Genomic DNA, 26,684 nt, shown 5'->3' on the forward strand with positions numbered 1-26,684 from the left:
TCCACATCTTCTTCCTCTGCCTCATCTTCTTCACTGTCCACAGGCTCCACCGCTGCCACAAGACCAGCCCCAGACTCATCCTCCTGCAGAAAAGGCACCTGGCGTCTCAAGGCCAGGTTGTGCAACATACAGCATGCCACGAATATCTGGCAGACCTTCTTCGGTGAGTAGTACAAGAATCCACCTGTCAGATGGAAGCACCTGAACCTTATCTTCAGGAGGCCGAAGGTTCTCTCAATAATCCTCCTTGTACGCCCATGTGCCTCATTATAACGTTCCTCTGCCCTTGTCCTGGCATTCCTCTCTGGGGTCAGTAGCCATGAGAGGTTGGGGTAACCAGAGTCACCTGTAAATATCGAGGGACAACTGTGAGACACACACTAACCCTTAGGGATAACCCCATACCCAGATACCTACTTATACTGTATGGGGACCTTGGGCTCACCTATTAGCCACACCCGGTGCCTCTGGAGTTGACCCATCACATTAGGGATGCTGCTATTCCGCAAGATATAGGGGTCATGCACACAGCCAGGATATTTGGCATTCACATGGGAGATGTACTGGTCCGCTAAACACACCATCTGCATATTCATCGAGTGATAGCTTTTTCTATTCCTGTAAACTTGTCCATTTCTCTGGTGGGGAACAAATGCCACATGTGTACCATCAATGGCACCAATGATGTTGGGGATATGTCCCAGGGCATAGAAGTCAGCTTTCACTGTGGCCAAATCATTCACTTGGGGGAACACGATGTAGCTGTGCATGTGTTTCAGCAGGCAGACAACACTCTGGACAACACGTTGGAGAACATTGGCTGAGACATTCCTGATGCCATGTCCACTGTAGTTTGAAAGGAACCACTTGCCAGGAAATGCAGCACTGACAGAACCTGCACTAGAGGGGGTATTCCTGTGGGCTGGCGGACAGCTGACATCAGGTCTGGCTCCAACTGGGCACACAGTTCTTGGATTGTGGCACGATCAAGTCTGTATATGATGATAATGTGTCTGTCCTCCATTGTCGCCAGGTCCACCAGGGGTCTGTACACCGCATGATGCCGCCATCTCATCATCTGCCTCAGCGGTTGTAGCCTATGGAGGAGAACGGTGAGCAGAAAGTCATATTTCCACATAGAATGCACAGCTTTTGCTGAATTTAGGTCACAGAAGCAGTATGTAAAGTCGAGAGTCAGTTGATGGGCCAATGTTTGCTGTGACGCATTTAGGTGCCATGCCATGTGCCCCTCTGAAATGGCGGCTGCTTCACCTGTGAGGAGGGACAAGTGGAAATGAAGTAAGTGTGCTGGCGTTGTGCGCCGTCGCAGTAGGCGGTCGAGGACCGCCGCGCAAATTCGCATTGGTTATCATTGGGCCCTATGGGTTCCAAGAGCCAATGGCGATGCACACCGGTACTCACTTGCTCTCGCCAAGGAGGTGCAGACCCTGGGGTTCTATCAAAGGCGGAGCACCCACTGCCGCAAGAGATGGGAGGACCTGCGCCAGTGGAGCAAGAAAATGGCGGAGGCCCAGCTGGTGCGGGCCTCCCAATGTGTAAGGGGTGCCCGTCGCACCATGACCCTCTGATGTTCCGCATCTTGGCGGTGACCTATCCGGAGTTGGATGGGCACTTGAGGGAATCACAGCCGCCACAAGGGGGTGAGTACAGATTCTGAATCCTGACTTTCCGCGCTTTAGGAGGTAGCTGGGTGGGGGATGTGGGCTGTGGGTGCCCCTAGGCCAGGGTGATCATGGCAGGGTAGGTACCTTGTGTGCAGCCTCTGAAGCCCTTCAAACCCAGTGGGCATATACTACTGGGTAGGGTCCTGTGGGTGTCAGGTGTGCAGATGCTGGTGTTAGGCATTGTACCCCATGGGCATGTGACTACCTTAGTGACTGGTTGGGCATGGCCTAGTGCATAGGGCAGCTCCCTGTGTGTTGTGTACACCAACGGTAGTGTTGTTGCTGGCATTGACCAAGTGTATCCTCTGTCTCTCTCCCTTTTTTGTTTTGTCACCCTGTCCTTGTGTGCGTTGGCATCATCTGGTGGAGGAGCAGAGGCACCGGTGATGGAGGGAGCTGCATCCCACATGGGCCTGGAGGCCGAATCCACTGAGGGTGAAGGCACCAGTGGGACGGAGGGCAAGGGGAGCACCACGACGGGGACAGGAGGGGAGAGCAGTGACTGCGACTCCTCCTCGAATGGAAGCTCCCTGGCGGTGGCGGACACCTCCATGCCCACCTCAATAACAGGTACAGCCACCACCCCCCTACCAGCACCGCCCTCCCAGCAGCCTCTCAGCGTGTTTCCCGTGCCCGCTCACCCAGGAGGGTGGGCATCTCCTTCGCCCCAGGCACCTCAGGCCCTGCCCCAGTCAGCCCTGCTGCCCTCAGTGAGGAGGCTATTGACCTCCTGAGATCCCTCACTGTTGGGCAGTCAACCATTCTGAATGCCATCCAGGGTGTCGAGAGGCATTTGCAACAAACAAATGCATACCTGGATGGCAGCCCAACAGAGAGCATTTCAGGCTCTGGCCTCAGCACTGATGGCAGCCATTGTCCCTGTGTCCAGCCTCCCCCTCCAACTTCCTCAACCCAGTCCCAATCCCCTCAACCCCAGCCTATCCCAAGCACACCTTCAGACCAGCAATCACCCAAATCAACACACAGAAGTAGCTCAGGTAAATAGAAGCACCACACTTCATCACACAGGCACTCACACAAGCTCCATCCCCATGCAGACACACCAACATCCACTGCCTCCACTGTGTCCCCCTCCTCCTCCTCGTCAACCCCTCTCCCAGTAGTGTCTCCACTCACACCTGCATGCACTACATCCTCATCCACTACATCCATCACGAGCACACCCATCGCAACACACCCCTCACGAGCAGTCAGCACCCCCACAACCATGCTCATGTCCCCCTGTGTCCTTTCCCAGTGTGTCTGTGACCCCTCCTCCCAAAGTACACAAAAGCAAGCACCCACCCACCGAACAGCCATCCACCGCACAACAGCATCCAGCCCATGCACCTTCACCCAAACTCAGCAGATGTAGACCACCTACAACCACTCCCACTTCCTCCACTCCCAAACCCTCTCCCTCTTCCCGTCCCAGTGTGTCCAAAAAAACATTGCCTTGCAAACTTTGACCTCTTTCCTATGCCTCCCCCCGTCCTTCCCCTTGGGCCAGGGTGTCAAGATCCCAGGCCAGCACCTCAGCCACCAAGTCAGTGTCCGCTGTGGTACCTGCAAGTCCCAGGGAATCAAAGGGGGCACCCGTCAGGGCTGCCAGTGTGCCACCGACCCCTGCAAAGGACCAACCCATTCCGCCACCTGTCAAGGTGAGGAAGGTGCCAGCATGCAGCATGGCCAAGCAGCATGACCCACCCAGCAAGGCCTCCTCTAAAACTGCATCTGCCAGTGCCAAGGTCCCAACAGCGTCTGCCAAGATGAGGAAGGGGAGGAAAACCGAGGCAAGGCACTTCAAGCCTCAGAGCCTCCAGGTGAGGGACTTGTACCCACCATCAGTACCGTCAGCCCCGCAACCTGTACCGGGGAAAGCACCACCACAGGCACTGCCACCTGCACCGTCATCTGCCCCGCCACCTGCACTGCCCCCTGCACCGCCACCTGCACTGCTGCTGCCACAACAACTGTCAGCAGCATCATCCCCAGTGGGCAGCCATCCGAGGCTGTAGGAGACAGCCTGGTGTCTCCCTCCACTACTACCAGCACCTGTACCACGGTCAGCACCGCCAGCATCTCCGCCGCAGACACCGGTGTAAGCACCGCCACCTGCACCGCCATCTGCACCGCTACATGCCCAGCCGGTGCCACTACATCTGTCATAAGCAGCATCCCCAGTGGGCAGCCGTCCGGGGATGCAGGAGGAGGCCTGGACCTTCCACCCCCACCTGCACCGGCACTACCAGCAGTTTGCAGCCTTAGTCGGCGCAGGATGGAGTCTGGTTCTGCCTCAATTGAGTATCATGCTACCTGTTCCCTGCACATCTTGTGCCTCGGACACCCAGGTGAGGGAATGGGAACTGCCACACCCCAGGTGCAGCATCACTGGGCACAAGGCCCCGTCCAGAACCAGTGGAGATATGCATCCACTATCACTGTCCTTGGCAGGAAGAAGCAGACTGGGTACAAGGCCCCCTACAGAACCAGTGGAGATATGCATCCACTATCACTGTCCTTGGCAGGATGAAGCAGACAGGGCACAAGGCCCCCTCCAGAACCAGTGGAGATATGCATCCACTATCACTGTTCTTGGCAGGATGAAGCAGACGTGGCACAAGGCCCCCTCCAGAAGCAGTGGAAAAAGGCATCCACTCACCCCCTCCTTGCCAGGATGAAGCACACTGGGCAAAAGGCCCCCTCCAGAACCAGTGGGGAAGACATCCACTAGAGAGACTGTGGCTTTGCACTCCCCAGAACCAAGCAGTGTGCAAACCACCCACTTGAGAGACTGTTTTCTATGCACTCCACAGGACCAAGCAGTGGGTAAGCCACCCACTTGAGAGACTGTGGCTTTGGACTCCCCAGGACATCGCTGTGGGCATATTGCCCCCTCCGGGAGCAGTGTCGTAATACCATCTTCAGGCTGAGGTGCCGCCACTCCCCTTCCCCCTGAGGTGCCTGTGTGTTTTCAACCTGATGCCCGTGCAGTGTTCTCTCCATTTTGAGGCAGGAGTCAAGTGTGGGCTTTGCCCATGATTTTTTGGCCCACTGGCCCATAAACATTTGAAAAGGACAGTGTACGGCCTTCTGTACATATTGTAAATATTTGTATATACTATTTTTTCCAATTGTTAACTTTATCTGCATATTTCTAGATATCACTATTTTCACTCAATTCCTTTTATTCTTGCATTCTTCTAGGGGGTTACAGGGTGTAACTGTACTTTTGCTGCATGTGTTTGTGTGTATGGTGTTGTGGGTGAGGGTGGAGTGGGGGTGTTGCGCGTTGCATGTGTGTGTCACTCTCTTTTTCCTCCCCTCCTCCCCTGTGTGCTAGGTGCAGTACTCACTGTGGTCGTCGCGGCTGCCGACTTTGGTGTTCCTGGTGTATTAGCAGATACACCAGCATCGGCAGGAACTGTAGTTCGGGCTCCATGGCGTCCTGGTTCTTCGTTGAGTGTCGAAAGGCGAGTGGTTTCCCGTCCAAAGACTGTTTCCGCTGTGCTTTTGATGGCTTTGATACTGCCCTGGAAAAGCTGGCGGATTGGCGGGTTGTGATATGGTGGGCGGTACATTGTCTTCCACCTGTCTGTTGGCGGTGACCGCGGCGGTGTGGGTTGCTACTGCCATGGCGGTCGGAGTGTTAAAGTGGCTGTCTATGATTGCGGTTTCCACTGTGGTCGTGATCCCATTTGTTTTACTGCTTGCCTGTTGACGGTATTATCTCTGCTTTAACACCGACTGCCAGGTAATGAGGGCCATAATGTTTTTCTCTTCAATAATGAATATTACCTTCAAAAACAGGGTACAGCTATGGATGCATCCTTTGCTCCCACGTATGCGAATCTCTATATGGGATGGTGGGAGAAAGAAGTAGCTTGGTCTGAGGCCCATCACATGTATATGGATGGGATGGTCATGAACAGTCCCTGTTGGGATACATTGGTGTGTTAAATAACAATGAGTTAAACATCCATCTTGAGCTATCATACAGGAGACACACCACTGAATTCTTAGATGTTATGTTGGAAGTCAAGAATGACAAGTTGGAGACCATAGTATACCGCAAACCAACTGCATGCAATTCCATATTACATGGGAATAGGGGGCACGCTAAGGCATCAAAATGGAGTATACCCTAAAGGCAATTCCTGCTGGCTCGCAGGATATGTTCAGATGATGAGGGGTTTGAGGCTGAAATCACAACAATGACTGAAAGATTCGTGAATAGATTATATCCTCCTAAAATTCTGATTGATGCATATAATAGAGTTAGGAGCAAAACCAGAGAAGAATTGCTTTTCAATAATTCATCCAGTGAGGACAATTCCAACATTAATAGACCTCCTCCGTGATTATTCTTAGAATTTAATCAACAGCATGTGGCATTCAACAATAGTATAAAATGGAATTGGCATATTTTGCCCACACATTAAGGACCTTCTTGGTTAACATCCTCAAATCACTTATCGTAAAGTATACTCATTAGGAGATTATCTGACCAGGAGCCTTTTTTCCATGAAGGACAGTACATCGTGGTTAACGAAAAGAAGTTTAGGTTTCTGGAAGTGTGGTCATTGCAAAGCATGTAAATATGCATTTACCACACAGAACTATAAAACATTTGATGGAAAGAATTGTGAGATCACAGATCGGATAACTTGTGAAGCTGATCATGTTGTATATGTCATTGAATGTGGTTGCCAGAAAAAATACTTAAGCAGCACCATTCACAAACTTAAGATTAGATTTCTACAACATTCTATAGCGATCAAAAATCAGGATAGATCTTACCCTCTAGCTAAATACTTTTGGGATATACATGCAGGAGACTGTAGCACTCTGATCTTCTATGGAATTAAATTTCTTAAACTGAGCCCAAGGGCAGGTGATAGAACATTAGAATTGAGTCGGATGGAAACTCGAATGATATTATTACTTGGCTCAGAGAAACCTTGGGGACACAATTTAGATGCAGAACTACATGTTCATTTATGAGCCTCCTCAGGATGAAGCTGATTGTGAGTTTAATCTTCGGTTATCTCCAGCCCTTTCTTTTCCCAAATAATGATACAAGAGATCATAAATGATCTGTACTCTTTTGCCATACAGAACCAGTGTACTTTATTGAGTATCGTTTGATAATATGTGAATTTTTGTATATGTGTATATGCGGGAAAATTGGAATTGAGAAATATATATATTTTCTCTTCTTTTTGCACACTTCTTTTAGTTTTATAATTTCAGATGGGTTAGCACTTTTGCACTAGGCACTTTAGAGAATATGGCTGACATTGTATACTTTGACATCGCAGTATTAGTTTTTACACGTAATAAACTTGTATGTTAAAATGCCAATTAAATGGTTATTTATTTATTATTAACTTATATCTTGAGGGACAGCTTTTGACGCATTTCTGTTATTTAACAGGAGTCCATCCCTGGGGCAAATTACTAGATGGGCGGGAGCCACGTGGCTGCCCCTCCCTGAGCCAGTAATGGCCCTAGGCTATGTCTTGGGGACCCCACCCCCAATACATAGCGTTTTCCTTGCTCACTCCGGTGCAGGCAAATAAACTTGTGTTTGCTCTCACTTGCTGCGAGAACTTGTAAATCTCCAGCCAAGCAGAAGCAAACACCAAGTCAGCTGGTGAGAGCTTCATAAATGCCCCTGCCCACTGTGACTGGAATTTAGATTTGTTTTCCTGCCCTCAGTGATGAAAGAAAGGAAGCAGATCTAAAGATTGCTCCAGCCTGCAGGGAGCAACATTCGAGTTGCTTCCTCTGGGCTCCAGGAATGCATCTCCCGCTAGATGCAGGCAGCCGTCTGGGGCTGCTTGTGCTTTGGGGATTTCCCAGGGACCCCCAACAAGGATGGCAGGGAACCAAACTTTACAAGTGCCGGGCCACAGGGATGGGGACTGTGGAGTGTGGGATGCATTTAAATGAGTTAATGAAATGTAATCACTGTAGAGAGTAAGGGCCAGATGTATCAAGGTTTTTTTACATTCGTAAACGGTGCGAATGCCTGTTTGCGAATGCAAAAAGCCATTTCAGAATGTATGAAAGACATTCTGAAAGCAATTTTAAGGAATCGCTAAAATAGCGAGTCCTTAAAATTGCGACCCTGTTTAGAGAGACGCAAATTGTGACTCTCTAAATAAGAAATCGCAAATAAGGATACCTTATTTGCGATTCCTTAGCACATGTTTGAAGCAATTCCTAAATGCGATTTGGACATTTAGGAATCGCTATTTACCACCAAGTTGAACTTGGTGATAACCATGTGCAAATTTTAAAAATGCATTTAAAATGCATTTTAAAAATTTACATGTAAAGCACACATGCCCTTTTGGCATGTGTGCACCTTACATGGTGAAAAATAATTTTGGGGTGCAGCAGAGCACCCTGAGGTTTTGCATTTCCAAAATTGCGATTTCTAGTTAAGAAATCGCAATTTTGGAAATGCAAAAAATTTTCAGATATGGGCCAACAGGCCCATAGGTGCAAATGGGGCCGGTATCGCAATTTGCGATTCGGTAGTAGCATTTGCGATTTGTAAGAAATCGATATTACTGATTCGCAAATGTGATACATGGCATTTTGCGAGTTGGAAATAGCGATTTCTTAAAAATCGTAAATTCTGAATCGCAAAAAGCCTTCATGATACATCTGGCCCTAAGGGCCTGACGCATGGCGCCCTCGGAATGCACACTGACTTCCGAGTGTGCGGGCAAAATAGGCCCCTACACTGCCCCCTGTGGCCAACAGCACTGCCTTTCTGCTAGCCTTTTCATGGCAGGGACCCCACCCTGAAAAGGCTGGTGGAAAGGGAATGGGGATCAGCAGTGCGGTGCCGAACTTGGCACCCCCGTGGCTGACCATGACTTTGACCACCGCAAACCCGTCAGGATCCTGGATCCCCATTGAGGCAGCAGTCTCCTGGTGGTCTGATAGATCGTGTAGCTGGTGGTCAGACCGACAGGGTTGCGGTGGTCAGACCGACAGGGTTGCGGTGGTCTGACTGCCACCGTGGGTTTGGCGGTCAAAGGAGCGCCAAATTCATAATGAAAGCCTAAGAGATGTATATAGGTGTGCACCAATGTTCATTTGAAATAATAAAAAGTCCTTGGGCATACGCCACAGAGTCCACTGTACCTGAAAGTCTTTAGCACTGTATTTCCTACTTGAAAGTCTTTATTACTGCAATGATAACATGTGTCTCCTTGCGAACGCATATTGCCACAACTTCCTCAGGGCTAGAAAATTTAAAGCAAAAATCTCTATTTACTTAAACTGTCCGTATTGAAACCTCGCCTCTAATATTTCACACCACATGACAAACACGAAAGAAAATAAATAAAATCCATAATACAGTTCTATGTCCTAAGTGGAAGTCCCTCAACAAAATTCAAAGTGGAAAAATACCATCATAACAAATACAATCCATATTAAAAATTGACTATATGCATGCTCCCTACTGTGATCCACGACAATTGCCTCTCCATCACCATGTGCAAAATGAATTCCATATCGCCGTTAACCCAACCTAACCAAAAACACTCATACCTCTCTACCAGTAATCCATGGCATCAACAAAAATAAAATGGAAGAAATGTATCAAATAACAATGCACCGGGAACAAAAAATGAAGGGTAACTCAAAATCCACTCACCAAATGGCAAAAATCTTGTAGTACTCAAGCATTCGTATCCTAAAAAGTGATGACAAAAATCACATAAATCCCTATGCACCAGGGACGGCCCCTCTGTTGTGGCGGAGGAGTGTCGCCCTGTCGCCAGCAGCAGCAGCTACAAAAATTTTACAGTAAAATTGTTTATTGTGTTTTTATTGCACTGGCATCACAGGGCCGAGGGGATTGCTCAGCACTCCCCCTCTGTGCGCATGTGTATTTGGCTGACCGTTTCGGGCCGGCCAAACATACATGCACAGTAGGGTCTGTCCGACCTGGCTCCGTACTGCCGGATTGGACAGAGCAGGCAGATGCTCTCCTCTGCTTCGGAGCATCCAGCAAGGTCTCATCTTCCAATCCGGCTGCTGCTTTCCTGCTGCTGGCAGCAGGAAAGCAGCAGTAGGATTTGACGCAGAGCAGGCTGGGAGCCTGAGCCTGTCCCTGCAGTTGATGAGCGGGGAGGGGTTCGGAGGTGGCAGGGTGCGGCGTAACAGGCAATTTTCTTTCATTCCTTTATTATTTTTCTAATCATGCCCCCCTGCTGCTCTGCCCCTTCTCCCTCTGCGAGCCACAACTGCTATATACTGGGGAAAAAACATACTGACAGACCTCCACAGTCAACCAGAATACCTCAGGGTGCCTTGCCCACAAAACGCTACCTTTGGCATAGTTAAGTCACCCCTCTAGCAGGCCTTACAGCCCTAAGGCAGTGTGCACTATACCACAGGTGAAGGCATAGCTGCATGAGTAATATGCTCCTGCAGTGTCTAAGTCCATTCTTAGACATTGTAAGTACAGTGTGGCCATATTAAGTATAAGGTCTGGGAGTTTGTCATTACAAACTCCACAGCTCCATAACGGCTTCACTGAATACTGGGAAGTTTGGTATCAAACTTTTTAGCACAATAAACCCACAATAATGCCAGTGGTGCATTTATTCTAAAAAGCACACAGAGGGCATTTTAGAGATGTCCCCTGTATTTTAACCAATCCTCTAGTGTAGGGCTGACTGGCCTGGGCCAGCCTGACACTAGCAGGCAAGTTTCTGACCCCAGGAGGGGAGGGCCTTTGTACTCTCTGAGGCCAGAAACAGAGCCAGCTCTTGGTGGAGGTGCTTCACACCTCCCCCTGCAGAAGCTGTAACACCTGGCGGGGAGCTTCAAAGCCTCAGGCCCCCTGTTACAGTGCCCCAGGGCACTCCAGCTAATGGAGATGCCCATCCCCCCCGGAAAAAGCCCCACTTTTGGCAGGAAGTTCGGCAGGAAATTTAGGAAAAACAAGGAGGAGTGACCAATTCAGCAGGGACCACCCCTAAGCTGCCCAGAGCTAAAGTGACCCCCTCCCTGCAGAATCCTTCATCTTGGATGGAGGACAGGGACCAATAGGTTTACGAATATGTCCCCTCCCCAAAGGGAATGGGCACAGGAAGGGTGTAGCCACCTTCAGGGACAGCAGCCATTGGCTACTGTCCTCTGACCCCTGTAACACCCCTAAATCCAGGATTTGAGGGCTCTCCTGAACCCGGTTCATCAGATTCCTGGCAACCTCACAAGAAAGAAGAAGGACTGCTAAGCTGAAATCCCAGCAGAGAAGAAGGAAGACGCAAACTGACTTGGCCCAGCTGGTCCAGTGACCTCTGCCATGCCCTCAGAGGACTGTCTGCATCACAGAGGACCGAGAACTCCAGTGGACAGCGGCCCTGTCAAGAAGAAACTACATCTAAAGACTCCAGAGACTCCTCAGTCCACAAGTCCTGACCACTATGCACCTGACACCCACACCAGTGTCCGGGTGGTCCAACTGACCAAAGAGGATCCCCAGGCACTTCTGAACAAACTGCCCACCCAGGGTTGACTTCTCCTGTCCCCCACGACAACACCTGCAGTGTGAATCCAGTAGACCCCCCTGACCACGAAAGCTCAGGACGAAGACATCCGACGACTAAAAGTACACTGCACTCGCAGCCCTCAGGCCTTGGAGAACCCAACCACTGGTGCAGCAACATTTCGCAGGCAGCCCTCATACTTGTCTAGCCTGTGGTTTCCCGAAACCGACCACCTGGACGCAGCCTGCAGCATCTAAGTGATCCCCGTGGTCCCATCATAGGAAAGCATTGGGAGCTCGATGCTCTGTTTGCACCCTGCACCCGGTAGCCCCTGAGCCACTGAGAGTGGGTGTTTAGTGCTTACTTTTGGCCCCCCGGTGCTCCCCTAAACCCCCAGGTCTGCCCTCTGAAGACACGGGTGCTTACCTGCCAGCAGATCTGAAACTGAGTGCCCCCTCTCCACAGGAGCCCATGTGAAATTTGCCTCAACTTTGACCTCTGCACCCAGCAGGCCCCGTGTTGCTGGTGTTGGGTGTTAGGGGTTAACTTGAATCCCTAACAGTGGACGTCCTAACCCACAGAGACTGGAACTGTAAGTGTTGTACTTACCTGCAAAACGTACTAACTTTTCTTCCCCCAGGAACTGTTCTGAAAATTGCAGTGCCAACTTTTAAAACAGATTATTGCCATTTATTCAAAATCTGCACAACTTACCAATTACAATCAAAGTAATATTGATAAATGTGTGAAATACTTATTTATTCACCTGCAACTTAAATCTTGTGGTTCGAGAAATAAATTAGCAAAAGATATTTTTGCTATGTAAAAACAATTGGTCTGGAGTTAAGTCAATGAGTGTAGGTTTCTTCTATTGTCTGTGTGTGTACTACACATGCTTTGCACTACCCTCTGATAAGCCTAACTGCTCGACCACACTACCACAAAAGAGAGCATTAGTATTATCTGATTTAGCCTCTGTTAAGCCTCTGGGGACCCCTGGACTCTGTGCACACTATGGTGGCCATTACAACCCTGGCGGTCGGTGTTAAAGCGGCGGTAAGACCGCCAACAGGTCGGCGGTAAAAAAAATGGAATTATGACCGTGGCGGAAACCGCCAAAATAGACAGCCACTTTAACACTCCGACCCCCACGGCGGTACAAACAAACAGCACGGCGGTCAGCGCCAACAGACAGGCGGAAGACAATGTACCGCCCTCAGTATCACAACCTACCAATACGCCACTTTTTCCAGGGCGGATTCACCGCGAACAAAAACACGGCGGAAACAGGACTTCGACTTCGCTCACCTCTACACGCCCCACGAGGAACCAGGATGCCATGGAACCCGAGCTTCACATTTTCTCAGCTTTCATCTTCTTGCTCCTCTACCAGGAGCACGAACGCGGGCAACGAAGACCACAGTGAGTACTGCACCTACGACACAGGGGAGGGGGAGGGAAAAAAACAGGGACACACAAACGCAACACCCAACACCCCCACCCCCACCCTCACCCACAACAACACACACACTAATACATATTGATACATCACAGTTACAACCCCCCAACCCCCTCGGAAGAATGCAAAGACAAAAGGAAATTAGTGTAACCATTGTAATCTATTAAAATCCAGTATGCAAAAATATATATACACTATTAACAAATATATACACCAAGAATAGAAGTCCAGGTATTGCTCCATTTAAGTCCGTGGAACAATGGGCCCACACTGCACGGGCAAGGCCCACTCAAGGTACCCGAACATGACGGAGAGAACACTGCAGGGGCATCAGATAGAAATAAAACAGGCACCTCAGGGGGAAGGGAAAGGGGGGGCACCTCAGCCCGATGAGTGCACGACGCCAAATCCGAGAGGAGGCCACATGCCCACTGTTCAATCCTGGGGAGTGCAAAGCCACAGTCTCTCAAGTCTCTACAGTGGGTGGTTTGCCCACGGTTCAAACCTGGGGAGTGTAAAGCCACAGTCTCTCAAGTCTCTACAGTGGGTGGTTTGCCCACTGCTCAATCCTGGGGAGCGCAAAGCCACAGTCTCTCAAGTGGATGTCATTCTCCACTGGTTCTGGAGGGGGCTTTGTGCCCAGAGTGCTTCATCCTGCCAAGGACAGAGGTAGTGGATGTAAATCTCCACTGGTTCTGGAGGGGGCTTTGTGCCCAGACTGCTTCATCCTGCTCGTGGCGGACTCAGTAGCGTCAGTGCTCTTGGCACTCATGGGCCAGCGGTGCTTGTGGCTGCAGTGTAAACTGCAGCGGTGCTTGTGGCGGCGGTGTCCTTGGCAGCGGTGCTTGTGGTGGCAGTGTCCTTGGCAGCGGTGCTTGTGGCGGCGGTGTCCATTGCAGCGGTGCTTGTGGCGGCGGTGTCCTTGGCAGCGATGCTTGTGGCGGCGGTGTCCATTGCAGCGTGCTTGTGGCAGTGGTGTCCTTGGCAGCGGTGCTTGTGGCGGCGGTGTCCTTGGCAGCGGTGATTGTGGTGGCGGTGTCCTTGGCAGCGGTGCTTGTGGCGGCGGTGCCCTTGGCAGCGGTGCTTGTGGCGGCGGTGTCCATTGCAGCTTGCTTGTTGCAGTGGTGTCCTTGGCAGCGGTGCTTGTGGCGGTGGTGTCCTTGTCAGCGGTGATTGTGGCGGCGGTGTCCATTGCAGCGTGCTTGTGGCAGTGGTGTCCTTGGCAGCGGTGCTTGTGGCGGCGGTGTCCTTGGCAGCGGTGATTGTGGTGGCGGTGTCCTTGGCAGCGGTGCTTGTGGCGGCGGTGCCCTTGGCAGCGGTGCTTGTGGCGGCGGTGTCCATTGCAGCTTGCTTGTGGCAGTGGTGTCCTTGGCAGCGGTGCTTGTGGCGGTGGTGTCCTTGTCAGCGGTGATTGTGGCGGTGGTGTCCTTGGCAGTGACTCAGCTGCTGGTGGTCCTGTCTGGGCCTGCTGGGCTGGTGCTGGCGGTCCTGTCTGGGCCAGCGGGGCTGGTGCTGGCGGTCCTGTCTGGCCTGCAGGGCTGGTGCTGGCGGTCCTGTCTGGGCCAGCGGGGCTGGTTCTGCCGGTCACCTCCTGGGCAGCGGGGCTTATGGCGGTCGCCTCCTGGGCAGCGGGGTTGGTGGTCGCCTCCTGGGCAGCGGGGCTGATGGTGGTCGCCTCCTGGGCAGCGGGGCTGATGGCGGTCTTCTCCGCCGTGCCGATCTTCCCAGACTTGCCGGGTTTCTTGTGCCCTTTCCCCACTTTGGAAGGTGTCGCAGCTGACTCCACACTCCCACCTGTACCCCTGGGAGCGACTTTGGTGGCTGGTGTCTTCGTCCTCTCCTGCTGGGCACTGCACAACTTTTGATGCTTGACAGGTGGGGTTCTGTCCGTGCTGTGGCTCCTTGCCACACTGGCTGCCCTGCTGCCTGGTGCACTCCAGAATCCTGTGACTACTGGCACCACTGATCCTGCCGATGTCGTGGCTGAGGTGCTAGGTTGGGACCTGGAGAGTTGGGCCCTAGGGGACTGATGGGGTGGGGGAGGTGAGGGAATGAGGTCAAGGGTGAACAGGAAAAATTTCTTAGGAACACTGGGACGGGTAGCTGGAGGGGGTTTGGGAGTGGAGGAAGAAGTTGTGGTATGAGGTGTACGTTTGGTGACTTTGGGTGAAGGTGCATGTGGGAGGCTGTCGTGAGGTGGATGGCTGTTGGGTGGGTGTGTGCCTGCATTTGTGTACCTTGGGAGGTGGAGTCACAGACACACTGGGAGAGGACACAGGGGATGTGTGAATGGTAGTGGGGGTGGTGACTGCACGTGAATGGCGTGTGGTGGTGGGTGTGCTGGTGATGGAAGTAGTGGCTGTAGATGTAGTGCATGCAGGTGTGAGTGGAGACGAGACAGGGAGGGAGGAGGGAGACGAGGAGGAGGGGGACACAGTGGAGGCAGTGGATGTTGCTATGTCTGCATGTGTGTGATGTTTGCGTGAGTACCTGTGGGATGTGTGGTGCTTATGTTTGCCTGAGCTTCCTTTGTGTGTTGGGGTGTGTGCATGCTGGTCTGATGGTGTGCTTGGGGTAGGCTGAGGTACAGGGGTGTGGGTCTGGGTAGAGGAAGTTGGAGGGGGGAGGCTAGAGACAGGGACAATGGCTGCCATCAGTGCTGAGGCCAGAGTCTGAAAGATTGCTGAAGGGCTGCCTGACCAGAATGAATGCCCTCCAGAAATGCATTGGTCTGTTGCAACTGCCTCTCTACACCCTGGATGGCATTCAAAATGGTAGACTGCCCAACAGTGATGGACCGGAGGAGGTCAATGGCCTCCTCACTGAGGGCAGCAGTGGTGACTGGGGCAGGGGAAAAGGTTCCGGGGGCGAAGGTGATGCTCACCCTCCTGGGTGAGCGGGCACGGGGCAAAGGCTGAGGGGCTGCTGGGAGGGCGGTGCTGGAAGGGGGGGTGGCAGCTGTACCTGTAGATGGGGGGGCACAGATGGGCCGCCACCACAAGGGAGCTCCCATCAGAGGACGAGTCCGTATCACTGATCTCAGCTCCTGTCCCTGCCGTGGAGCTCCCCTCGCCCTCCGTCCCACTGGTGAAATCCAACTCCGTAGCGTCGCCCTCCGGGGCCATGTGGGATGCAGCTCTCTCCTGCTCCGGTGCCACTGCTCCTCCCCCTGATGATGCTAATGCACACAAGAACAGGGAGAACACAAAAAGGGGGGGATGACAGAGGAAAGACATGTTGAGTGCATGCATTACCGCTACCGTTGGCGGACACGACAGACACAGAAGCCCCCTGCACTACGCCGCGCACTTGGGGTCCAGTATTCAATCCCTGGGACATGGCCTACAAGGCTATGGCCGACATCTGCACCCATGGGTGTCACAGGAGCCTGACTAGGTGTAGTTGGCACTGTATCCAGGTGAGGTGGGGTGCCACAGGGCCTGCCTGAAAAAGGAGGCGGAGTTGTGTGGGTGTCTGAATTTTGGCGGATTCCAAGCTGTGGGTCTTAATAGCTGTGGCGGATTTCCACGGCCGCTGCGGTGTGTTGGCTGTCTTCTGCACTGCGGTAAGTGGCTTTTACAACCAATGTTGTAATGACCCCCTACATCTCAAATACTGAGCCAGCTTCCTACAGTCGTTTATTGAAACTCTCAAATGCAGCCACCATTTTAAGATTGCGTATTGTTAAGGGAATCCAAGTAAATGTTTGAAAGAAGTATAAAATAATGTCAGTTAAGGCAGCCAGACCCCTAACTTTCAAATGAATTAAAATATGAATCCTCAAAAGCATAACAGAGAAAATCGGTCACATATACAAATTCAGCCGTCATCTTAGAACTATCCATCTCTCCTCACGCACAATCCATAGTAACATCCTTTTTACATACCAAATTAACCAAATTAATTTATTGTGGCTTCCCAAACATAGTAAGCACACCCACAAATTTATTTGATTGATTTAATGTAATATTAATCAGCATCTGAATCCAGAAGCCGCCATCTTGGAGAGGTAATTTCTGAACTCCATCCAAGCTGTTCCATTTATCTCTTTACAATCTTGAGGTCTCATCTAATAAAGTTAAAGTTCCCCATTACTCGACTTTCATCAATTTAAAACGTCCTTTATTCATTTGCAATATAGTTACATGTATTTTTATTCACATTTTTACACTTACTTTTCAATTAACCTTTTTTTATACAAACATGCATTCTTTTATTCATTTTTTACATTTGTTCTTTTAGTTACACCTGTGCATGTAACCATGTTTTCGAAGTGCAAATTAAATGGTCAGTTAACTTAGCCAAACTAAGGGCCATAGTTATACTTTTTGACGCAAAACTGCGCCGATGAAGTTTTGCGTCAAAACGTTTAACGCCATTTCAGTTCGCCGCCCGGGCATCAAATTTATACTTTGAAGCTCCGTGGCGCAAACCACAGGTTAGAGTAATTTTTCTTTACTCTAACCATTGCACCAAGTCGTAAAGCAAAATGATGTTAATGCGGCGAAAATGACTTTAATCCAGTTCACGATGTCACAAACCGGATAGGTGTCATTTTCCCTGCAATTGTGTCAAAAAGCGGTGCAAACACAGCAAAATGTGCTAAGGAGCCCCAAAATGGATCCCAGAAGCCAGGAGAGACCCCAGGAAGACCCCAGTTGACCAGGACCCAGCCTGTTTCAGTGCAGAGGAGCAGGAAATACTGGTGAAAGAGGTGACGGAACACCAGCATCAACTTTTTGTCACCTCAAAATTGCCAGTTGGGAGAAGAGAGGCAATTTGGCAACAAATTGTGGACAAAATAAAGTGTTGCAGAAGTACGGAGAACAGTCACTGAGTGCAGGAAACCCTGGCATGACTGCAAGCGCAGGACCAAGGAAAAGATGGCAAGGAACAGGAAGGCAGCACTGTAGACTGGAGGTGGGAGTCCAGCACCCCAGGAGGCCCTGGACCAGATGGAGGAGATGGTGGAAGCCATCATCCCAGAGGGGATCATCACAGGGATTCAAGGACAGAACAGCGCAGACTACCAGGAAAAAACACAGATGCCGGGTAAGTTGCATGGGGGACAAAAATGCCTAAATGCTAACTGCAAGCGGGGGGGGACATACCTACTACACAATGCATGTCAGCCCTGAAAATGAGGCAGTGGAAAGGGCAAAGGGTTACAGGCTGTGCAGGGGAAACCAGGGGCACATCACAACACTACACCAACAACATTTGCAAGGGGTTACTCTGCCATGCCAAGGATGTTGAAAAGGCAAAGCCAGTCCAGGAGGGTAGGGTACAACGTAAAACTGGCCTGCTGTCACACGACACCTGATATTATCATAACATAAACTAGGTCTCAATTTCCAGTCTCAGGCCATATCCGCAAGTGGTATTTACCATTGACCTCAGTTGCCACTACCACCTATGCTGTGTGTGCAGGTCAAGTAGCTTATGGCAGTTAGGTGCCCATGGATCAAACACACCCAAAATAGAGTGTTCAGGATGACAACGTTATCAATCCCCTGTAATTCCTAACAAAGTGTAAATCCTGTCAAATGCTCATGTCTATAGGAGCAATAAACATCAGGTATTGTTACTTACATTATGAAGTACACAGCAGTAATGTCATACCCATGCTGCACATTAAAGGGTCCACCCTGTGCCTGTGTTACAATAGCTGCAATGCCACCTTGCAACATCCCAACTGTCATTAATCTAAGACAACAGCATTGAGGGGGGAAGACATATGTGTCTAGCTAGTTAAACACACCTGCACAGTCATAAGAGGAAATGGAACACGGCCAGGCCCATCACTGCAATCCAATGTAGCACACATTCCCCAACATCAACATTACACACTACCAATGCTGACACCTGTATCGTGCCATGCCAATGCTATACATGGTATGTGCTTGGTCTCAGCAACAGATAGGTGTGTGTGAAATATCAGGGACTGAGTCAGTTCCATATTGTTAAGTGTGGTGCAAGTGGCATCAGAACACCCACAGCCATTGCAATATCTCACCATGCTAATGAAGTAGATGGAGGGTTTAGTAGGGCAAGAAGGTGACAACATACAATTTGGACAGAACCTACACCTAGGGGATGTGACGCAGATAATTCCCCAAACTTCCCACACTACATGTGACATGCAGGTGGGGCAAAGGCCTGTGAGAATTCTAATATTAAAGACAGGAACAATGAACAGGAACTAAGATGCCAATGTCTCATTGATAGGAAGTCAGTAACGTCACATTACAAGTGCCACAACACAGACACACTAATTGTACAATATTTCATTGCAGAGGACGATGGCTATCCTGTGGATATGCCTGTCCTGGACTTCCCTGATGACATGGATGACGAGCTGACAAACATTAGCCAGCAGATCCTCGAACATGTCCTTGGAACCCTCCAGACCCCACCTTTAGTCGCAAGGAGGAGTACAGATGCAGCAGCCATCACAGAGGACCCACCCACCACCCCAATAGTACAACCTGCCAGCTGCAACCCAGCTGAAGACTCTGAGGACACTGGCACCACCTTTGCAAGGACAGTAGTGGGAGTACAGGGGGAGCTGGCCAAGGAGGTGCAGGTGGGGATGCAAAATATGGCAGCCAGCCTTGAGGGGATGCGCATGTGCATGATGTCATCTGCAGAACAGGCAGCTGCCATGCAAGTGCTACCATCCCTCCTGCAAGGACTATAACAATGTGTGAGGGATTTCACCACAGCACTTAGTGAGTTGCCACAACCCCGTTCATCCCAAACCTTTCACTGCGTGCACAAGTGCAATCATGACCCCCGCAAGGCCGACCTGGCTGCCTAACACAGTGATGTAGCTGCTATACTCAAGAACCATCAGCTCCTCCTTGCTGCAGTAATGCCCTTAATAGCCCCACAGTTGGCAGCTACCGGGAATTCAGAGTCCACTTCTTCAAACACTGAAGTGTGTATTGCCCCTTCAAACCCACCACCACCAAGGGCAGAGGAGACGACACACCCATCAGAAGATGAAGAAGTGGAACAGATCACCTTCACCCGTAAGAGTGCCCTGTAGCACAAGTCCATGCCACATGGGCACTGATATCCTAGGTCCTGTGCTTGTTAACATGCCAGTCTTGCTACAGTTGGTAACATGCACTGTTCTCCAGCATATTGTTTGCCTTACCACTATGCACTGCAATTGCCTCTCAGTACCTCATTGGCAATTCATGTACCTCTGCACTGAATGACACTTCACCCCAGCATGTCCAATGACATGTCCCTCACCATTGCACTTGTGTTGCATCACAATAGAAGGCGTTACACTAATGGACTTGCAATCCTGGACTATGTAAATATTGCACGACAGCACTTTAAAATAAATTGCACTTACACAACCACTTTTTCTCTGTGTAATGTGACACATCAACTGTTGGAGATATGTGATGTATGTAACATGTCAAAGGCCATAGAATGTCAATACAACAGTGTAGAAAGAATGTGGGCTGATAACTATGCACTGGGGTCTGGATTTTATCATCATCTGCGGTTCCTTAGGCTTATTTATGAAGTGAAATGAGAACAAACAGTATAATGCTGAGTAGAACAGAAAAAGTCAGCTTCAAAGTATGTATAAGCTGAAACTCAATGTGGCCAACATTCCCTTCAAGACAATCTCTATGTACGTGACATCTGACTATAAACTTTAATCACACACACACCATACAGCAGTAATGGATGTGTACGAGTGTATGGACAATTATGTAACCTGGGAGTACATTGTAAGAAATGATAGGTGTGAGTTATGTATACAGAACTACATAAGATTATAACATCACTCAGCATATCAGGGTTCACATGAACATCAGGTTGCAGGCAGAGGTCCCACAGTGCCCAAGGTTCCAATTCAGGACTCAAACGATGACAAATTAAAAAACACACCAACCTTTACAACACATTGGGAACCATAGTAACCTTGAGTGGTGGGTGCAATAGATGTCAGATGCATAGAGAAGCAGCTTTGTTGTAGCTGCCAATGTGACAGCTCATTTGGAATAGGGAATAACCTTGTCAATAATGGGATTCTGATGCAGGATGGAACACAAATGCAAATACTAAATTCACACTGTACACCCATGTCAAGGCCCTGATCCCCAAGCATATGACACATACTGTAAAGGATGTAAAGGAGTACCTAAAACTTTATTTTACAGTAATAAAGGAAACTTAAACTAGGGGAAACACCTTAACTAACTTAACCTATCCTTACTATACATTATCCACAACTGGCCCTAATTACCCTAAGCTAAACATACTTACCACATTTAACTAAACACTCTAACCATCAACCCTTCCACCCCCCTTATATGACGGGACACATGTAGGACGACATATACTAACCTAACCACATACTAACTTATCCTAAACAAAGATATATTTTATGATATATATATATATATATATATATATATATATATATATATATATATATATATATATATATTATACACATAAACCCCAACATCATCACCCACCCACCCACCCACAAAAAAACATGTACAACCTATTTATACTAAAAAAACTAATAGCATACTCTAACCTAACACTAAGCCCCCTAATCCCACTAAAGATAAGAACGAGGAAAGAGGAGGGAGGGGAGGGAATCATAGGTGAGGATCCATTATTTACAAATTGGCCATCCGCAGGATCTTTTTGATACCCTGCAGTCTCCTGGTATTGAGGGACACCTCCTGCTGCAGCCTGTCCATCCTGCGCAACATTCGTTGCATGTCATGTTTCAGTGTCTGTAAGTCCTGATTGTCTATCACAGCAGCTGGGGTTGTCTGTGTACCACTTGTAGATGCCATTGCTGGTGCCGGTGCCGTGGTTGGAGGGGAGGTGCAGGGGGTCCTGCTTGTGGGCCCGGAGCTGATGAAGTCGAGGGACCTGCTACAGTGGTTTCCATCCTTGGGCCACTGTGGTCTGAGATGTGATGGTGGTGGCTGTTGTGGACAATGTTGGTCCCCCTTGGGTAAATGCCCTCCAGACCCCTGTGGCTCTCTCATGGCGATATCGACATGCCATATTGTGGAACCCAGCCTCCACATCTAGTATGTGGCGGTAACGCACTGCCCACCTCTCCTGGGCATTCATGCTGGCAGCTGTAAAAATAGAGAAAGCCAAACATTAGTGACATCATTGTGTGATATATCTACAGAGATATTTTAACACTTCATCAAAAATAGCACATAAAATCCAAATCACAGTACAGATGATAGAATGTCCCTGAGGAATGACATGCCAGCGCAGCCTCCACATCTACTATCTTACAGCACAGCAATCCACAACAAGGTGTGTTTTTAATTAAATGATCTGTGCATCTTTGTACTGCTATTTGTCACATAGCAAATGCTGCAAGTACTCCACATGTGCCAGGCCAACTAATGACTATCTTCTGGATAACAATCAAGGCCCACAAGACCTGTGATCTGTAAATGGAACTGGCTGGACGGTATGCAGTTGATAATCATGAGGGGCCATTGGAGTTTGGAACACATGAATGTTTGAATTACATGTCTTTCTCCTACACTGGGATCATCACACCTAGGTACACATATTTCCTAGCCCTAACCCTGTGCCTGGGGGGGGAGATGGATATGCAACACATACTTTCAAACATCAAGGATGGCCAGGAAGCTTTGGACAGCTGTCCATGGGTTTAGTCAGTCCACCACAGGGCTGCCAACTAGGATTGACTCAAACATTGGACAATCACATCCACACTAATTTTCTAAATGTGTACAATTGTCTACATCATTACATCTCACTGACACCTTTCCAAAATCATGCACATTGATGCAAGCACCCATCTGGCCCTGACATGCATGCACACCTATGACATTTCACTGAAGTGCCACAGAAACAGAGCACAACATGTGGAGCTAGATGCTGCCAGAAAGTCAACCATACAGTCCGACATGTTCATTACTTAACAGGGATGCTCAAGTCTGTGGGTAAGACTTCGGCATCAGTGGTCTGTGTGAATCAGGGTATGACTTGCTGACTAAATCATGACACCGGCCACCTCCAAATTAATAATTGGCATACATGTAGCAACAAATCATCCTGTTCATCTGCCCATGCCTGTAGCACAGCACTCGACTCCCAATATTTGACTCTCTGCCACGGAAAATCCAACTTGAACATGGAACAAAATGTCAACCTCCATTCAAGTCACATATCAGATCATTTGCCAGCACATCATACCTTGCAATGAGTCCAACACACAGGAGTCAATCACACAACAGCTGCAAACACAACACAGGACAAACATATTAACACTTACTGGATACGTCTGGGTCCGCAAATCGAGCCACTTCACCATTTGTATATGGGGCGAGTCCACCGGTAAAACATGGAAGTGTGATATGTGCTCAATGTCTGCTCACTGTACAAAACGTGTATCAACAAATTACTGTGTGTGACATTTTATATGATAGAGCAGCACATCAGGCATGTAGACACACCAACAGACATAGGTGGCCCTTACAACCCTGGCGCACGGTGTTAAAGCGGCAGCAAGGCCGCCAACAGGCCGGCGGTAAAACATTTGGAATTACGACCATGGCGGAAACCGCCAACAAAGACAGCCACTTTAACACTCCGACCGCCACAGCGGTACAAACAAACAGCTTGGCGGTCACCACCAACAGACAGACGGGATCCAATGTACCGCACACACTATTATGACAGGCCAATCCGCCACCTTTTCTGGGGCGGATTCACCGTGGATAAAAACACGGAATCCCGAAGGAAAAATGCTCACCTCTACACACTCCACGAGGAATGTGGACGCCATGGACCCGGAACTCCAAATTCTCCCTGCAATAGTCTTCCTGCTCCTCTACCAGGAGCACGAACGCCGGCGGCGAAGACCACGGTGAGTACTGCTCCTACGACACAGGGGAGGGGGGAGGGAAAAAACAGTGACACACACACGCAACACCCCCACCCCCACCCTCACCCACTACAACACATACACTAATGCATATCAATACATCACAGTTACACCCCACAAACCCCCTGGAAGAATGCAAAGACAATAGAAAATGAGTGTAACTATTGTAACATATTAAAAGCAAGTAGGCAGAAATATATATATATATATATATATATATATATATATATATATATATATATATACACACCATGTACATAATATATACCAAGCATAGTAGTCCAGGTAGTGCTCTAAGAAAGTCTGTGGAACACTGGGACCACACGGTATGGGCGAGGCCCACACAAGATCCCCGACCATGACGGAGAGAACACTGCAGGGGCATCAGACAGCAACTAGAGAGGCACCTCAGGGGGAGGGAAAGGGGGGACACCTCAGCCGCTTGAGTGCACAACGCCAAATCCACAAGGGGGCCACATGCCCACTGTTCAATCCTGGGGAGTGCAAGGCCACAGTCTCACAAGTCTCACAAGTGGGTGGTTTGCCCACTGTTCAGTCCTGGGGAGTGCAAAGCCACAGTCTCTCAAGTCTCACAAGTGGGTGTTTTGCCCACTATTCAATCCTGGGGAGTGCAAAGCCACAGTCTCTCAAGTGGATAGCAGTCTCCACTAGTTCTGGAGGGGGCTTTGTGCCCAGAGTGCTTCATCCTGCCAAGGACTGAGGGATTGGATGCCTTTCTCCACTGGTTCTGGAGGGGGCATGGTGCCCAGAGTGCTTCATCCTGCCAAGGACTGAGGTAGTGGATGTATCTCTCCACTGGTTCTGGAGGGGGCATGGTGCCCAGAGAGCTTCATCCAGCTAAGGACAGAGGGAGTGGATGCCTTTCTCCACTGGTTCTGGAGGGGGCATGGTGCCCAGAGTGCTTCATCCTGCTAAGGACTGAGGTAGTGGATGTATCTCTCCACTGGTTCTGGAGGAGGCTTTGTGCCCAGAGTGCTTCATCCTGCCAAGGACAGAGGTAGTGGATATATCTCTCCACTGGCTCTGGAGGGGGCTTTGTGCCCAGAGTGCTTCAACCTGCCAAGGACAAAGGTAGTGGATGTATCTCTCCACTGGCTCTGGAGGGGGCTTTGTGCCCAGAGTGCTTCATTCACCCTGTGACGGACTCAGTAGCGTCTGTGCCCTTGCCGCTCATGGGCCAGCGGTGCTTGAGATGGCGGTGCTCTGTTCGGCGGTGCTTGAGATGGCGGTGCCCTGTTCAGCGGTGCTTGAGATGGCAGTGCCCTGTGTAGCGGTGCTTGAGATGGCGGTGCCCTGTGCAGCGGTGCTTGAGATGGCGGTGCCCTGTGCAGCGGTGCTTGAGATGGCGGTCTCCATTGCAAGGTCTCAGCTGCTGCCCATCCTTCATGGCCCAGCTGGGCTTTTGGTGGCGGTCCTTTATGGCCCAGCGGGGCTTTTGCTGGCGGTCCTTCATGGCCCAGCGGGGCTTGTGCTGGCGGTCCTTCATGGCCCAGCGTGGCTAGTGCTGGCGGTCCTTCATGGCCCAGCGGGGCTTTTGCTGGCGGTCCTTCATGGCCCAGCGGGGCTAGTGCTGGCGGTCCATCATGGCCCAGCGTGGCTAGTGCTGGCGGTCCTTCATGGCCCAGCGGGGCTAGTGCTGGCGGTCCTTCATGGCCAGGTGGGGCTAGTGCTGGCGGTTCTTCATGGCCCAGCGGGGCTTTTGCTGGCGGTCCTTCATGGCCCAGCGGGGCTAGTGCTGGCGGTCCTTCATGGCCCAGCAGGGCTAGTGCTGGCGGTCCTTCATGGCCAGGTGGGGCTAGTGCTGGCGGTCCCTCATGGCCCAGCGGGGCTTTTGCTGGCGGTCCATCATGGCCCAGCGGGGCTAGTGCTGGCGGTCCTTCATGGCCCAGCTGGGCTGGTGCTGGCGGTGGCCTCCTGGACAGCTGGGCTGTGCTGGCGGTGGCCTCCTGGGCAGCTGGGCTGGTGCTGGTGGTGGCCTCCTGGGCATCGGGGATGATGGCGGTCTTCTCCGCCGTGCTGCTCTTCCCAGACTTGCCGGGTTTCTTGTGGCCCTTCCCCACCTTGGAAGGTGTCACAGCTGACTCTACACTCCCACCTGTACCCCTGGGAGGGGCTTTGGTGGCTGGAGTCTTCCCCCTCTCCTGCTGGGCACTGGCCAACTTCTGATGCTTCACAGGTGGGGGACTGTCTGTGCTGTGGCTCCGTGTCACACTGGCTGCCCTGGTGGCCGGTGCACTCCAGATTACGGTGACTACAGGCACCACTGTTCCCGGAGATGTTGTGGCTGAGGTGCTAGTTCGGGGACTATGAGATGGACGGGGTGGGGGAGGTGTGGGAAAGAGGTCAAGGTTGGACAGGAAAAGTTTTTTGGACACACTGGGACGGGTAGCTGGAGGATGTTTGGGAGTGGAGGAAGAGGTGGTGGTTGTAGGAGGTGTACGTTTGGTGACTTTGGGTGAAGGTGCATGCGCTGGAGCCTGTCGTGAGGTGGATGGCTGTTGGGTGGGTGTGTGCCTGCGTTTGTGTATCTTGGGATGGGGCGTCACAGACACACTGGGAGAGGACACAGGGGACGTGTGAATGGTAGTGGGGGTGGTGACTGAACATGAGCGGGGTGTGGTGGTGGGTGTCCTGGAGAGGGACGTAGTGGCGGTAGATGTAGTGCATGCAGGTGTGAGTGTAGACGAGACTGGGAGGGAGGAGGGAGACGACGAGGAGGGGGACACAGTGGAGGCAGTGGATGTTGGTGTGTCTGCGTGTGTGTGATGCTTGCGTGAAAGCCTGTGGGATGCGTGGTGCTTATGTTTGCAAGAGCTACCCTTGGGTGTTGACGTGTGTGCATATTAGTCTGTAGGTGTGCTTGGGATAGGGTGAGGTACAGGGGATTGGGTCGAGGTGGAGGAAGTTGGAGGGGGGAGGCTAGAGACAGGGACAATGGCTGCCATCAGTGCTGAGGCCAGAATCTGAAAAGCTTGCTGAAGGGCCGCCTGACCAGAATGAATGCCCTCCAGGAATGCATTTGTTGCAACTGCCTCTCTACACCCTGGATGGCATTCAAAATG

This window comes from Pleurodeles waltl, chromosome 10 (assembly GCF_031143425.1).
Source record: "Pleurodeles waltl isolate 20211129_DDA chromosome 10, aPleWal1.hap1.20221129, whole genome shotgun sequence".
Lineage (NCBI taxonomy): Eukaryota > Metazoa > Chordata > Amphibia > Caudata > Salamandridae > Pleurodeles > Pleurodeles waltl.